Consider the following 13,528-nt stretch of genomic DNA (forward strand, 5'->3'; position numbering starts at 1 on the left):
TGAAAAAAAGTGTTTTATATAATGAAAGTTGCACATAATGAAAGTTGACAGACTCCAAAGTTGTATTGGAACTTATTGATTCTCATACTATGGACAAAAACAGGAAGGACCCTGCCAATTTAGAATGTAATTTCAGCCCTTAAGGGCAAAACTATTGACCTTTCCACTGTCTGTCTTTTACAGTTCTGAGATATTCAGCGACCAATGCAGGTTATGCCATCTTATGTCATTCTGATTCAGGTCTGTTCATTGACATGGATAAAATTATACATTTTTGGAGCTGTCTAAGGCATAAGTACCTTTACATTTACATCACATCTATTCATTTAGCTGATGAAGTGTCTTGCTCAGGGACACTTTGGATTCTCACAGGTCTCTCACACTAAAGGCATGTGTCTTATCCACTGCACCATCAATAGAACCATAAGTGGGATAATAAATGTGTAATTTTATCTTATAGGACAGGGTTTTCCCTGGTTAATTTTAATAAGGGCTCTCTGTAATGTACTGAGTTGATGGACTCACAGTTGCTTTTTGCCTTTCTACTTATCCACTCACTGTCAACAAACATTTTCAAAATATATTTTTGTGTGTTCTATGACAGAATTAAATGATGGCAAAATGTTCATTTCTAGGGGAACTATCCCTTTAAGAAGAGGAGAAAGAGAGAGTGAGAGAAACTAAAATCCTTTCACACTTAAGAGAAAAGTTGATGGTCAGTATTATTACGATTATAATGCCCTTGAAGGCAAAATCCCAGAGCAGAACATTTGTCAGTTACAATAGCAAGCCCACATGACTATTCTCTTTAAGGTGAACGTGTTTCTAATCATGTTTTGTATGTGTGTGGTTGTGTGCAATGGCACATCAAAATGTTTATTCAAGCATGCACCTTGGGGCCACTCATTCTTTCACGTGTCTCTACGGCTTTACCACCATTACAGTAAGCTCCCTGAGTTCATTTATCACCATCCTCTCAGTGACAGCACTGTGGCATAGACACATTCCCTTGTGCATTTGTCCTCTTTCTTGTTTGGGAACTCTCCTGCACAATTTTTCTCTAATGTGCTGTGGCCCAATCCAAGACAGTAAAAGTCTTTACGACCATCCCTGGTTTTAAGGGCCTTCTTAAATAGATATGTGCATGGCTTCAATTTCCCTTGTGGTTAATAAAGCATAATTCTGTGTTGGGCTGCATTTGAAGTTCGACACTCCATATATATTGAACCACTTGTAAGTAGTAAGAGAAAAGCCTACCTCTTTCAATCTCATGTGAAGGTTAGCAGGCTTTATAAGGGACAGGCTTACCCATGTGAGAGTATTTTACCATTCACCTTTGGATTTTATCCAGACACATATAACTTGTTAGGGATAGAATAAGTTGTATTAGTTGCAAAGTTACTTATAGTCAGTAGATTGTCTGTTGGAGGAGCATCCTTATAAAGAGTTGGCAGATATTAAGAAGAGAAGACAGTCTACTGATACTCTAATGAGAGTTAGTTGACATGTAGTTGCAAAGTTACTTATAGTCAACAAGATGTGCAAAAGGGACCATCAAAATAAAGTGTTACCCAATATTCTCTCAAAAATACAAACATGTAACATTCACATAATATGGTAGTCCTGTTTCCATTAAATAGAGTGTAATTTCACCTGTGCCGTTAATATGTTTACAAGCAACTGAAAAAAGCACAAATGTCAGGGCATGTCAAAACATCTCAAGGCCCCCAAAAACACCTTAACACTCCAGAGAGATATTCCAGTAGTCCATTGATAACAAAATCATTTCAGATGTTTAATTAAGGAATTACTAAACTGCTCTTCTGTGGAAGGGATATTCACATATGCTAAGGATTTCTTTTGGTCCATCCTCCAACATCATATATGTAAGTTTGATTGGATAGAATTATCATACGGTCACTTCTTTGCATATAGTATTTAGGAGCAAAGCAAAGACAAACTTCAAGGTTGAAAATTATTACACAAGATGCCTTCAGATCTTGAAAAGTAGTTGGGCGATGCATTATTCAGCAGAAGGTATTTGCAGTCACTCCAGCCTATTTAGAATTTCAGTGGCTCTGTTGTAGGTGATCAAGCATGACCTGTCGCTGTGTTTATGAGGGAATGCATACACGGGAACACTGAGCTGAATTTAAACAGGTTAGAAGTCAATGAACCTCATCTGATTCAGGGACTGAAACAATTTACACAACAGAAGTATTAATATAAATACTTGTCAAGCAGTTTTTAGTTTTCATAAACAAGAAGGTGGCAAGATTGCATTTAGCCTTTTGAGTATGAGTGATGAATTGGGGATTTTTTTTTTTAAATGTCTGATAAAACTGAAAAAAATAAAATAGCCACCAAGACTTAAAGGTCCCATGACATGAATTATTTTTTTTTAAAATGAATACGAGTTCCCCTAGCCTGTATATGGTGCCCCAGAGGCTAGAAATTTCAATCGATGCAAACCAAGCTTTGGCTATCTTTCTCTGCCTTTGAGAAAATTAAAGCTCAGACACGCTGATCTTGAATCTCCTCCAAATGACGTCATACAACTCTGTGGAAATGGAAAACTCCGCTTTCTCTTTGCCCACCCAGAGAATGTGGCTTGACCATGAGAAAATGAGTTAGGAAGTACAAACGCGATTTGAGTTCCCTATCGGTCAGTCACTACAACGTAGGTCATGACTGACCAATAGGAATCTCGCTAGAGAGCCAATTTACTTTGAGTGAATCTAAAACAAGCCAATGCACATTGGCATGCAATCGTTCAAATCCAGTGTCCCTGAGCAAGACACTTAACCCCTAGTTGCTCCAGAGGTGTGCGACCTTTGACATATTGTATCAATTGTATATTTGTTACATATTGTAACAATCTGACATATTCTGACAATTGTAAGTCGTTTTGGATAAAAGTGTCAGCTAAATGAATAAATGTAAATGTAAAAAAATATGCCCGTGCTAACGAGGCTGTGCAGCTGATGCAAATGATTGCTATTGGTCAGTCATGACCTACGTATCCATTCCCTCCCTCAGGGAACGAGGGTTACCATATGTAACCAAGACAGTTTTAATCAATGGATATCATGGCTTGCAAATGAGCCAAGCATAGCAGTTGTTCGGAAGAATAGAAAAGTATTTTTTTTAGTTCCTTCATCCGAGCCTCTGAAGAAACAATGGGTTAATTTTATTTTCTTTGGAAATGCAAACATTTCACCGACAACTGTCAAGCTACCAAGCAACAATTTCTGATGTGTAGCTTAATTGTTCAACTTCAGGCAGGTAATCTTTCTCTCAAAATCATTCAATACTGTTGCATCAGTAAGTCAAGCCAGTGACTAAAATATCAACTTCACATCGTTTCTTTTAGTAGGATTAAAATAATCTTATTTAAATTGTGAACAAATTATACAGAAAGCTTTCAAAGAACAATCTTTCCACTCAACGCAAGTTTATCTGGACAACTCGTTATGAAATCAATGACGCATGTTACACTGCATGCACAACAAAGCTCAATTGCTCAATGCTCATCACGAAATTGTATGTGAATAGATCTAAATACTATAAAACTTCTCACGATTCGTCAAAAGCTATAATAGTAAAAAAGGTATAATAGCTATTGTAAAAGTATTCGTTTCACATGTAATACGTATCTATTTCATATGCAAGCATGTCAGCCAATGGACGGTTGAGCGTTCAAATCAGAGGCTAAAATCAGGCTAGGAAAAATGACTTTTATTTATAAATTATGACTATTTTTGATCTAAACAACCAGGGCAGGTAACATTATAAAACAATAAAATAACCCCATGTATGGGACCTTTAAGATATATAACTCACAGCAGGTATGTGCTAAAGGTGAAGTCAGGTCACCACATGTAGTCGCTTGCATAAAATTTGGATTTACACTTTAGAATTGGAAATGGTAAATTAGTCATTATTCACCAAGGGTGCCTGTTGGATGTGATTCTAAAGCTATTATGAAGATTTGCTTTAATACCTTGTGCACAGCACAGTATATAATGAGTTTCATTACCAAGATTAGGAATTGAGTGTTATTTAGTTTACTTTTAATAGTTACTCTCTTCACTTTAAACTATTATTTAATTGTTTATATTTGTTAACATCTGGTAGTTACAGTATGCATCACTAATTATACCTTTCTGTATGCCTCCCAACAATCTAAACAAATCTTCTTCTGAACTTCGAGAATTCCAAGCAGAAAAATTCCACATGGTTTTCTGAAAAATATTAAGCAGCACAACTGTAATCACCATTGATATGAAATGTTTCTGAAACACCAAATCAGCATATTAGAATAATTTCTAAAGGATCATGAGACGCTGAAGACGGGAGTAATGATGCTGAAAATTCAGATTTGCTGTGAATTACATTTTCATGGCAATGAATTACATTTTAAAATATATTCAAAAATATGTCACTTAAAATTGTAATAATTCTATACAGCATTATTGTTGTTATTGTATTTTTCATCCAATAAATTTAGCCAGATTTATGTCTGTTTTGTTGAAACTCTTTTGCCCCATTCACACATTATGGTACTTACAGTACGCGTCTGTTGGAAGGTATGATACCATTTGTCAGTTACCATTTAAACTACAGACATACAAAATATGCCACTTTCTTTTGAGAAGTTATTCTCTATTCAAGGGGCTTGTACACCTGTAGACTCAAGACTTAAAAAAAAAAAAAAAAAAAAAAGATGTGTTTGGCATTTCTGCCCCCCTCACATTCAAGAGTGCTATACCTACTCACCAATATTGGCTTATGTGTTTGACATATTCTCTGACACCAATGGGATGGGTGCTCAGATTATCCTGATGAGTATTATCAAAGATTCTTTAAAAATAGTACACTCAGCCTTCTGCCCTGGCACTTAGCATGACTAAAATGGATTAGGGTAACATCAGAGGTTGTAGCAGGCTTTTGTCCTTACCAGCACATCAGGCTACACTCCAGACTTCGGCCTTGAGTCCCTGCTCTCCTCACCACACATTCTGCTCTATTTACCAACTAAAATTGCAATGGCTCAGTTTGCCGAAGCACATTAGCACTAAATCTCTACGGCACAGTTTCCAAAAACCCATTTAAGAACCTAAGTTACCCAAAAATTCAATACAGTCTCATGAAAGTGCGTATCTGTACCATGATTGTCATTTCTCAAATTAACTAGAGCCTTGGATCACTCATACTGTAGGTGCAATATGTAGCCTATACAACTTAAACAGATCTATCTCCTGCTTTCACATCTTATCATAGACAAAGGAACATTTCAAACATATTGATGCATTTTGATCACTGCGAGGATATTATACATTGTATAAGAGAATAAAGTAATTCTAGTAAAAAGATATTTGTATTTTTTTTATTTTTTTTTACTCACCAATCTGGTGAGATGACAATTGATAAGGTATAAATGTATGTAGGCATACTTTAATAAGCATAGAGGCTTCACAAGAAAACATGCAAATATATTTTGGGTCATTTTTGGGTCACTTAAGTATTTAGTAATTTTTTACTAACAAACAAACAAACAAATAAATACGTTTACACATGTCATTTAAATTGAATAGATTTTTTTTTGTTTGTTTGTTTTATTTTATTGTATGTTTTATTTTTTTGGACCTGACAGCTGCTGTTTTGATGCACTTATTTTTTACTTAATATTGAGCAGTACACATAGGGAAACGTGTTACTTTATGGTCCTTAAGTCTTTTAAATCACATCACGTCTCAACACATCTTATTCTCCTAACAATGTCCAATACACCACAGGAAAAACCTGACATTTCTGTATGAAAATCACAAACATTTCCACTACAGTGTAACTTACATCGTATATTAGTTATTTTTAATATTATATAATTACAAAATCATTTGTAAAAAATATAATTTTAAGGTGGAAATAAAAAAAAAGAAGATATTTCTGGATTTAATTGCAAACCACTTTGGCTAAAATGATATACATTGTATTATATATTATCAAGTAACATTATTTGGAATAATGCACAATACCAATATATCTCTCATCTCAACCATGTTTTTAACTGACACTCCTTGGTCACCATCTAAAACTTTATTAATGGTAAAAATGCTTTAATTTTTGCTAATATTTTAGTTTTAATAAAAATCAACCTCTGGGACACAAAAGTGCCTGTAGTTAAAGAAACCCCTATGAGAGAAGAGAAACAATACATTTCTGAAATGTAATCAAATTTATTTAAAGGAAATATAGGTATAACTGCTCCTAGCATTGGTGAATGTCTTCATCCTGCCCTATGTTGGTTTATTGTGACATCTGGATTTAAGCATTGATAGTCTTCTTAAGCCTCAGAAGACAAGGCATTTACTTTTTTCTTGCTTTTTTCACAGTTCACTTAACTGCAATACCGGCTCTGGTCCAGCCTATTGCTAAAGGATCAATACTCATGGACGCTGTTACTGTATCAGCTCATCTGACAAATCCAATTCAATTACCTGCTGCTGAAGGAGAAAAACAGATCCATCCAGAGCTTTAAGGACCTGAAGAGCATTTCATTTTCAAGAGAGACCAATAAGAATGTGCTTTCTGCCCCTCTCTTTGGGATTGATTGTTTCACAGCAGGATGACTGAGGAGAAACCTATCTGATAAAAGAACTGGACAGACATGTCATTTGACATGCTTGCGGTCATGTGACCACAAGCAAGCGTCTCTCTCAGGACTTTTTTGTTTGCTTGTTTTATCCCTGTAGAGAAAGATAATACACCACATGCACATTTGATTTGACATTTTATCATCTAGAATTAAAATCTAGATATTATGCTGTATGTAAAAACGGTACTTTTCACACCATTTTCAGCGTAATTGACCAATTCCCAAAGCCCCCTTTAGTTACTGTTGCTATGTCCGACAAGCAACGCTGCTCTCATGCCTCACGCATTGAAAAATACATCGTGGAGCAGAGAGGACACTGGCAATGCACTGACAAACAGGACAGACTAGGTTACTTTTGACAAGAAACAAAGTCTCAACTTTTAAAATAAATTTAAACAACAAATACCGTTTTGTGACTTTGTAATGTGTCTGACAGATTGCTGTAGAGCCTCTGTTAAAGCTGCTCGTGAACCGATCATTGCTTCCTTCTATAATACACATGAATGAACTTAAGAAGGAATGTTGGTTTAACCACGGAAAGATGTCAGCAGACTCAGTTTTTCAAGTTCAAATCCTCCAACGTTAATCCACTAACTCTCCTGACTGCTTTGTCAGACAAAAATTGCAGATTCGGCGGATGGCGGATTATGATTGGTCAGATCACCTGTCAATTAAACTTCCTGCGAAGGGTCAGTTGCACAGGCTGTTTATTCAAACCCCTGAAATTAAGTCATGTTAAGAAGGTACCAATAACATGAGAGGAAGAACTAACTACAAGTGAAAACAAAACAGTCTCTGATTGTTCATTTTAAATGTGAATTAGATTAACTTTGCCTGTCGAAGTGGGCAGATCTTAGTTAATAAACTGCAATGACAAGATTCATAAAGCATATTTTTTAAAAATCTGTTAAAAAAAAAATCCGTTTGGCTATGCAAATCTATAAAAACTCATGTTGCATTGTTTTCAGCAAAGAGATAAACAGATGTTGGCTGTTATGTAACTGTTAAGATATTTTTGAGTTGAATCCGTCATCACTACTAATTAAAAAGCCTCAGTAAATCCGGAGCTGTCAGAAGCAATGCATTTCAAAGTACAGAAAGGTGAGTGTGAATTAGGTCACCCCTCATGAGAAACAGGCTAAATAACATATAGGTTTTGACATCTGCTGGCGGAGTCACAGCAGGATGCACCTCTTCTGTGACACCCACAGAGTGACCTCTTACCCCACTGACAATCCACTAACTCTCTTCACTCTCTCTGATGCAGACGTGTGATCGGAATGACAGCTCATCTAACATGGACAGTCAGAATGAACATTTTGGCTCTTTTCACACAAACAACATGCCAGCTCTTTTTCACGATTAGAAGTACGGTTATCTTAGCAACCAGCTTCGAGCATGTTTCTGCACTTGAAGACCTTTTAGCAACCCATTTAGGAATGAGAGATAAATTTATCTGAAATAATTTGTCAAATCATAAAGTACACTTTTTTATCTTTTATGTATAAAAATTAAAGAGCCAATATTATTATATTTTAAATGTTTGTCCTACAACAGGTTTAGATATATAAAAGGTCAAAAAACACTTTCATTTTCTCAAAATTATACATTGCATATCACCACATTTGTCAATGATTCTCATACAACTCATGCGATGATTCTATCTAAATCCCTCCTTACCTCGAGCCTACACTGCTCTAATTAGACAGATGACCCAGTCTGTTGTGATTGGTCTACCACTTTAAGCTAAACGCGCATTACCATAACTGAACTTAACAGCTCAGGAGGCTTCCTCAGTCCTCAGCGATTATACACACTGTAAAGACAGTAACAAGCTTGCTTGACACAAAATAAGCTGTAAGTATGCAATATTGTTACGACCAGCTCGTTTCAAGCCACAACATAAAAGAGGGATCAGGCAGAAACTTTTTAAAAAAGTTTTAGCGAATAAAACATAACAATTGACTATCCTTTGTGTTTCCTTGAGTGGCCTGCATGGTCTGGCCGCGTGCGTGAGCGGAGGCTCGTGTGTTCCGCGGCGATCGGCGCGCCCGTGTTGAACAGAGGTTGAAGTCTTCGAGGTAACATTACCAAATTCGGCTAAATTCATCTCCTCTCCTGTGAGATGAATTAGGTTGGACTTGATGAAAACGAAACTTTTAAACAAACAAAAGAAAGAAAAGATTTCCCGAGGGGAAATCAGATCAGAGACTACATGGCTAAGGCAGACGTAGAGACAAGCGGAGTAAGAGAGAGGCAGAGCGGACAAAGCCAACCTTTTCATGTCGGCTCAGCCAATCGGAGAGTGGGGGAGTCGCACGCGGGAGCTTTCGTTTTATTGCTCTTTGTCTAAAAAGGCGCACCCTGTGGGAGGGATGAGTTACTAGTCTAAACAGTTTGATCTTCAATGATGGTAAAACATATTAAAAATACACTTTACTTTATATTTGTATGCATATTTGGGTGGTTCACACCAGGCGTGTCCTACAGGGGGTTGAGTCGCCTGGCAGAGTCCTTACAAGTATCATAGAATTATGTCGAAATGCTATAAAGCAGTTTGTGGTTCTTGCTCGTTCTCGCTTCTCACGAGACTGGTTTTCCACCTGGGGGGAGTGGGGAAAGTCACCATTCTCTCCAGAACATGTTATCAAACCATTCAAATGATTTCTAAATGGTTTGATTAAGTTTAAATAGTTGCCAAGTGCCCCTTTAATTGGCCAGTGCCCTGATCCTTGCAAAGAAAGTGTTACAGAGCAGCCAGTGCATAAAACTCTTTTAAAACCAATTGTGCTAGAGTATAATATCTGGCTTACACAAACCAGTGACTCAACCTTCACCATTTGTATTGACAACCTTGTTTCTAAGTCATGCCCCAGTCTTAGAATCAGTTCCAACTCAGCAGGCCCTTGAACTGAATATCTCTCAGACAATTTGTGAAATCACTGTGTAGTTTACATATTCTGTAACATCTATGGCATATTTGACAACACAAACAAAGCTTTTGTAACCAGTATGTCTTAAATAAAATTGCCGCCTCTACCGTTTAATTTCTAGTAAGTGGCTTGCACCCAAAATTAAGATGTGATGCACTATCTCTCTTTCTCTCTCTCTCTCTCTCTCTCTCTCTCTCTCTCTCTCTCTCTCTCTCTCTCTCTCTCTCTCTCACACACACACACACTCACACAATGACGGCTATACTTCTGATTGCTTTCTCACACACAAATGGACTTTTTTTTTCCCACTATGTATTCTTTTCTTGCGTACAATATACAAACACTTGGAAACACATCAGTTGATTTGAGCATGCTTGTATTGACATACTGACAGCCGTACAATCACACACACATACACACACGCACACACACACACACACACACACACACACACACACACACACACACACACACACACAAGGCACAGCTGCTTCGGTAAAATAATGTAAACAGAACACAAAAGCAGCCTGCTTCCATCCCACCTCCCACCCAACCACCCACACACAAACACACAAACACAGCAATGTCGCATATTAGCCTGAGTGGCTGGCAGCAGCCAAGGGTGAATCATGGTCTTGCCTGCAGCTGAGGATTATGGGGGAGAGATGCCAGCATTCTTGCACTGCACAGAGGCAGGAGGGCGGACACAATCCCAGCAGGCCTAGAGGCTCCTTCCACACATTCAACACACCCACTCCACAAGTCCTGGAAATACAAACATACAACTTAGTGACAAACAAAAAAGGGACAGCATAAATTAAATCTTCACTGATACACAAACTCAACAGCGTAGGACAAATATCAGTGCACACATACGGGAGAGGAGTTGTGAATAGCAGTGAAGCAACACAACCAAATACTTTATACATAGAAAGACAGTGCACTTATATTATTATGAATAGGAGAAACTGCAACATACAATAAGTCCCGCCTTCTAAATAAAAGGGCCAATTGGTAAAGTCATAGCGTCACTTTAGAAGCTTTCCATTTCCACTGTCAGTGTGATCCAGGGCTATGTGCCAGACGGGGCCAATACCCATACCCAATACCCAAAAGCTCACAACACAAATACAGAGATGGGCTGCAAATAACACAGACCACAAGTGAAATGTTTCCAGGGGAACCAAAATAAGTGACGAACCCGGTTGGGACGTGCTGGCTTACAGCTTAAAATTCTACTTTGTGTATTTATTTATTTTGCAAAACATACAGAGATCACATTTTTTATGACATACAACTTGTAATTTATCTTTCACCAGTTACACTGTACAAATTGTTTCATGTTATAAATAATAGTATAAAGAAAAGTTTCATAAGAAATGTTAGGTAATGAGTCCAAAGTTTTAAAGAGGCTACATGCGTTTTCCTGAAATTTTAACTCGCGACTGATACTTGTAGCCAAAAAAACAGAACTGCTCTTACTTTCTGCTCACTCTCGCAGCGCGTGCTCATACGTGCACAGTTCACAAGTCATCTGCTGCAAGGAGGTCAACATTATGTTTACAGAGGTAAGATAACAGTCAAATACATATATTGTTTGAGATAAGTGTTTGTTAAGCTGCTTGTGAGTGTAGGCTACTTGCTGACTAGCAGTGGTGGCAGAGTGATCTGAAACGTTTAAAGCCTGGAACACACCAAGCCGACGAACCAGCGCTGATGAAAGCCGACTGTGTTGTCGCCTCTCGTCCGCTCTCGTCGGGGTTAAATTCTGCACTTGAACACACCGAGAGAACTACAGGCGACTGTCAGCTGTAATGTGTGTTCTGCTGCACCTGCTTGTAATGAGCCAACTGTCTATTTCTGCAGAAATATTAGTCTAAATTTGTCATTCAAAAAGGAAAACCGACACTGCCAGCTGCAGATACACATACCGTAAACAAAGCAGCGCGTGCTTACCGTTTTGAATATATATCCTGCTAAACGCTTTCTTTATTCCACTCCGCTCATGTTAATATTGAAATATTCACCGAGGAACACTCAGGTAAGATGACGTAACATAAGAACAGCCTTCTATATTTACCGTTTTGACTTCTTTGCTTGCTTTTATTCTCATGCACTGACTCTTTCACTAAGCTGAACAGCAAATCAGACTTATCTCTTTCCCCGACGGCCCGACGTTGATTAAAAATGTAGAATCGGGCGAAACAAAATTAGACGAGGACTCATTCCAACCGTCAGCTTGGTGTGTTCCGGGCTTAACACGAATGCGTTTGACGTCACATCCGCAGACAGCGTGGGAAAAGTCCGACCCGACAGAAAATAGTAAAAATAGGATACAGGCTTAATAGGTGCACCCACTGTGAGCGGACACGCTGTCAGTATGCTCATCAGGAGATGTTTGAGTCATAAATGGTAAAATAAAAAGGGTATTGTTACATTTATTTTGGTGGAAAAGCTGCATATAGCCTCTTTAAAGTTTATTTAAAGCATATTTTAAAATCTTTTTTGTAAAGTAAAACTAAAACTAAAAATGTATTTGCAACTGTTATGTTATTTCTGTCGTAAGAACAGCTATTTAGCTGATGGATACCATGCTGCATTGTCATGGGAATATCCCAGGTGAAAATAGTTAGGAATTACGTTGTCTTTTGTTGCACGCTTCATCAAGTGTGTTCCACACGGCTACATAATGGCACACTGGTGGCCTGCTCACTCCAAAGTCCCACTTTAAGGCCACGTTTACACAAAGCCGGGTATTTAGCGAAACAAATATTTTCCCCCTCTCCGTTTTCAAAAATAACATCATTCACACACCCGCATAAATACGCCATCGATTGCCATCTTAACTATGCCAAACCTATTGGCGGCAGTGTAGGGAGAAGGATAAAGCCATGCAAGCCAATCAGAATCCTCAGAATCGACAAGAGAGAACCTAAAGCGCCGTTTCTCCCAGTTCACACGACAACACAACCGGCGTTTTCAGAAATCTCCACTTTGGCCGGAGTTTTTAGAAATAATCTTTTTCTGTGATAAAAAACGGGTTTTCGTGTAAACAAGAGGCCAATCCACAGGGAAATATCTGCGTTTTCCCTTCGTGTAAATGGGGCCTAAGGGCTCTGCTGTCTGCCCTTATTTGGTTGCACACGTTTTTTTTCTATTTGCATGTGTTTTTTTTTTCTATTTGCACCCGTTTTTTTGTTTGTTTTTTCTCATTTGTGTTTGCTTCAGTTGCAGCGCGTTGAGCTCTCACAGCCACCGTAGTTAAGCCTCATTCACACTAAACAAGCTTGTGTTTCCTGTCTCCCACAATCTCATGAGTATGAATGGAAGTCACAGAAATGAAAAGTGCAGATGTCATTATACGCAACCATTATCCATGATAATACTTCTAGGTATATCACAGAACAGGTTACTCAACAAACATTGAATAAAAAAAAGAAACTTTTTTCAGATTTTTTTTTTTCTTTATCCTTTTACTTTGTCATCCCTTTCAGTTACATGTATACAGATAACAATATCTAATTTTCCTCAACTTTGGATAGACTGTCACTCTTCCCTCTGAAACCTTTCACAGCCACTGCCTGCACTTTTTTCTTGTTATTTTGTGAGGGGAGCCTCTGCTGGCTCAGTTTAGCTTTTTCGCACCTGCTTGTTTAGATTTTTTATTGTTGTGACATTACCTGACCCCGCCGGCTGCAGTAAAGCCACCGTTTTTCAGGTTTCTGTCGCAGAGTTGCTTTATTGTGTCTTACTGCCTCACCCCCAGGCCAAGGCTGGAATGAGGTCATAAATGTTGTCCACATTCCACCACATAATGCTGCCCATGTCCCATAAAGACCTGTAATGAAGGTGCCCAGACTTCATCAACTGCCCATAACTCTTCAGACACCAGAATGCATTAAAGTCTAAAAAAATAAAAGCAAATTATGTTCACCAA

This window comes from Pimephales promelas, chromosome 1, assembly GCF_988280905.1.
Source record: "Pimephales promelas chromosome 1, fPimPro1.hap1.1, whole genome shotgun sequence".
NCBI lineage: Eukaryota > Metazoa > Chordata > Actinopteri > Cypriniformes > Leuciscidae > Pimephales > Pimephales promelas.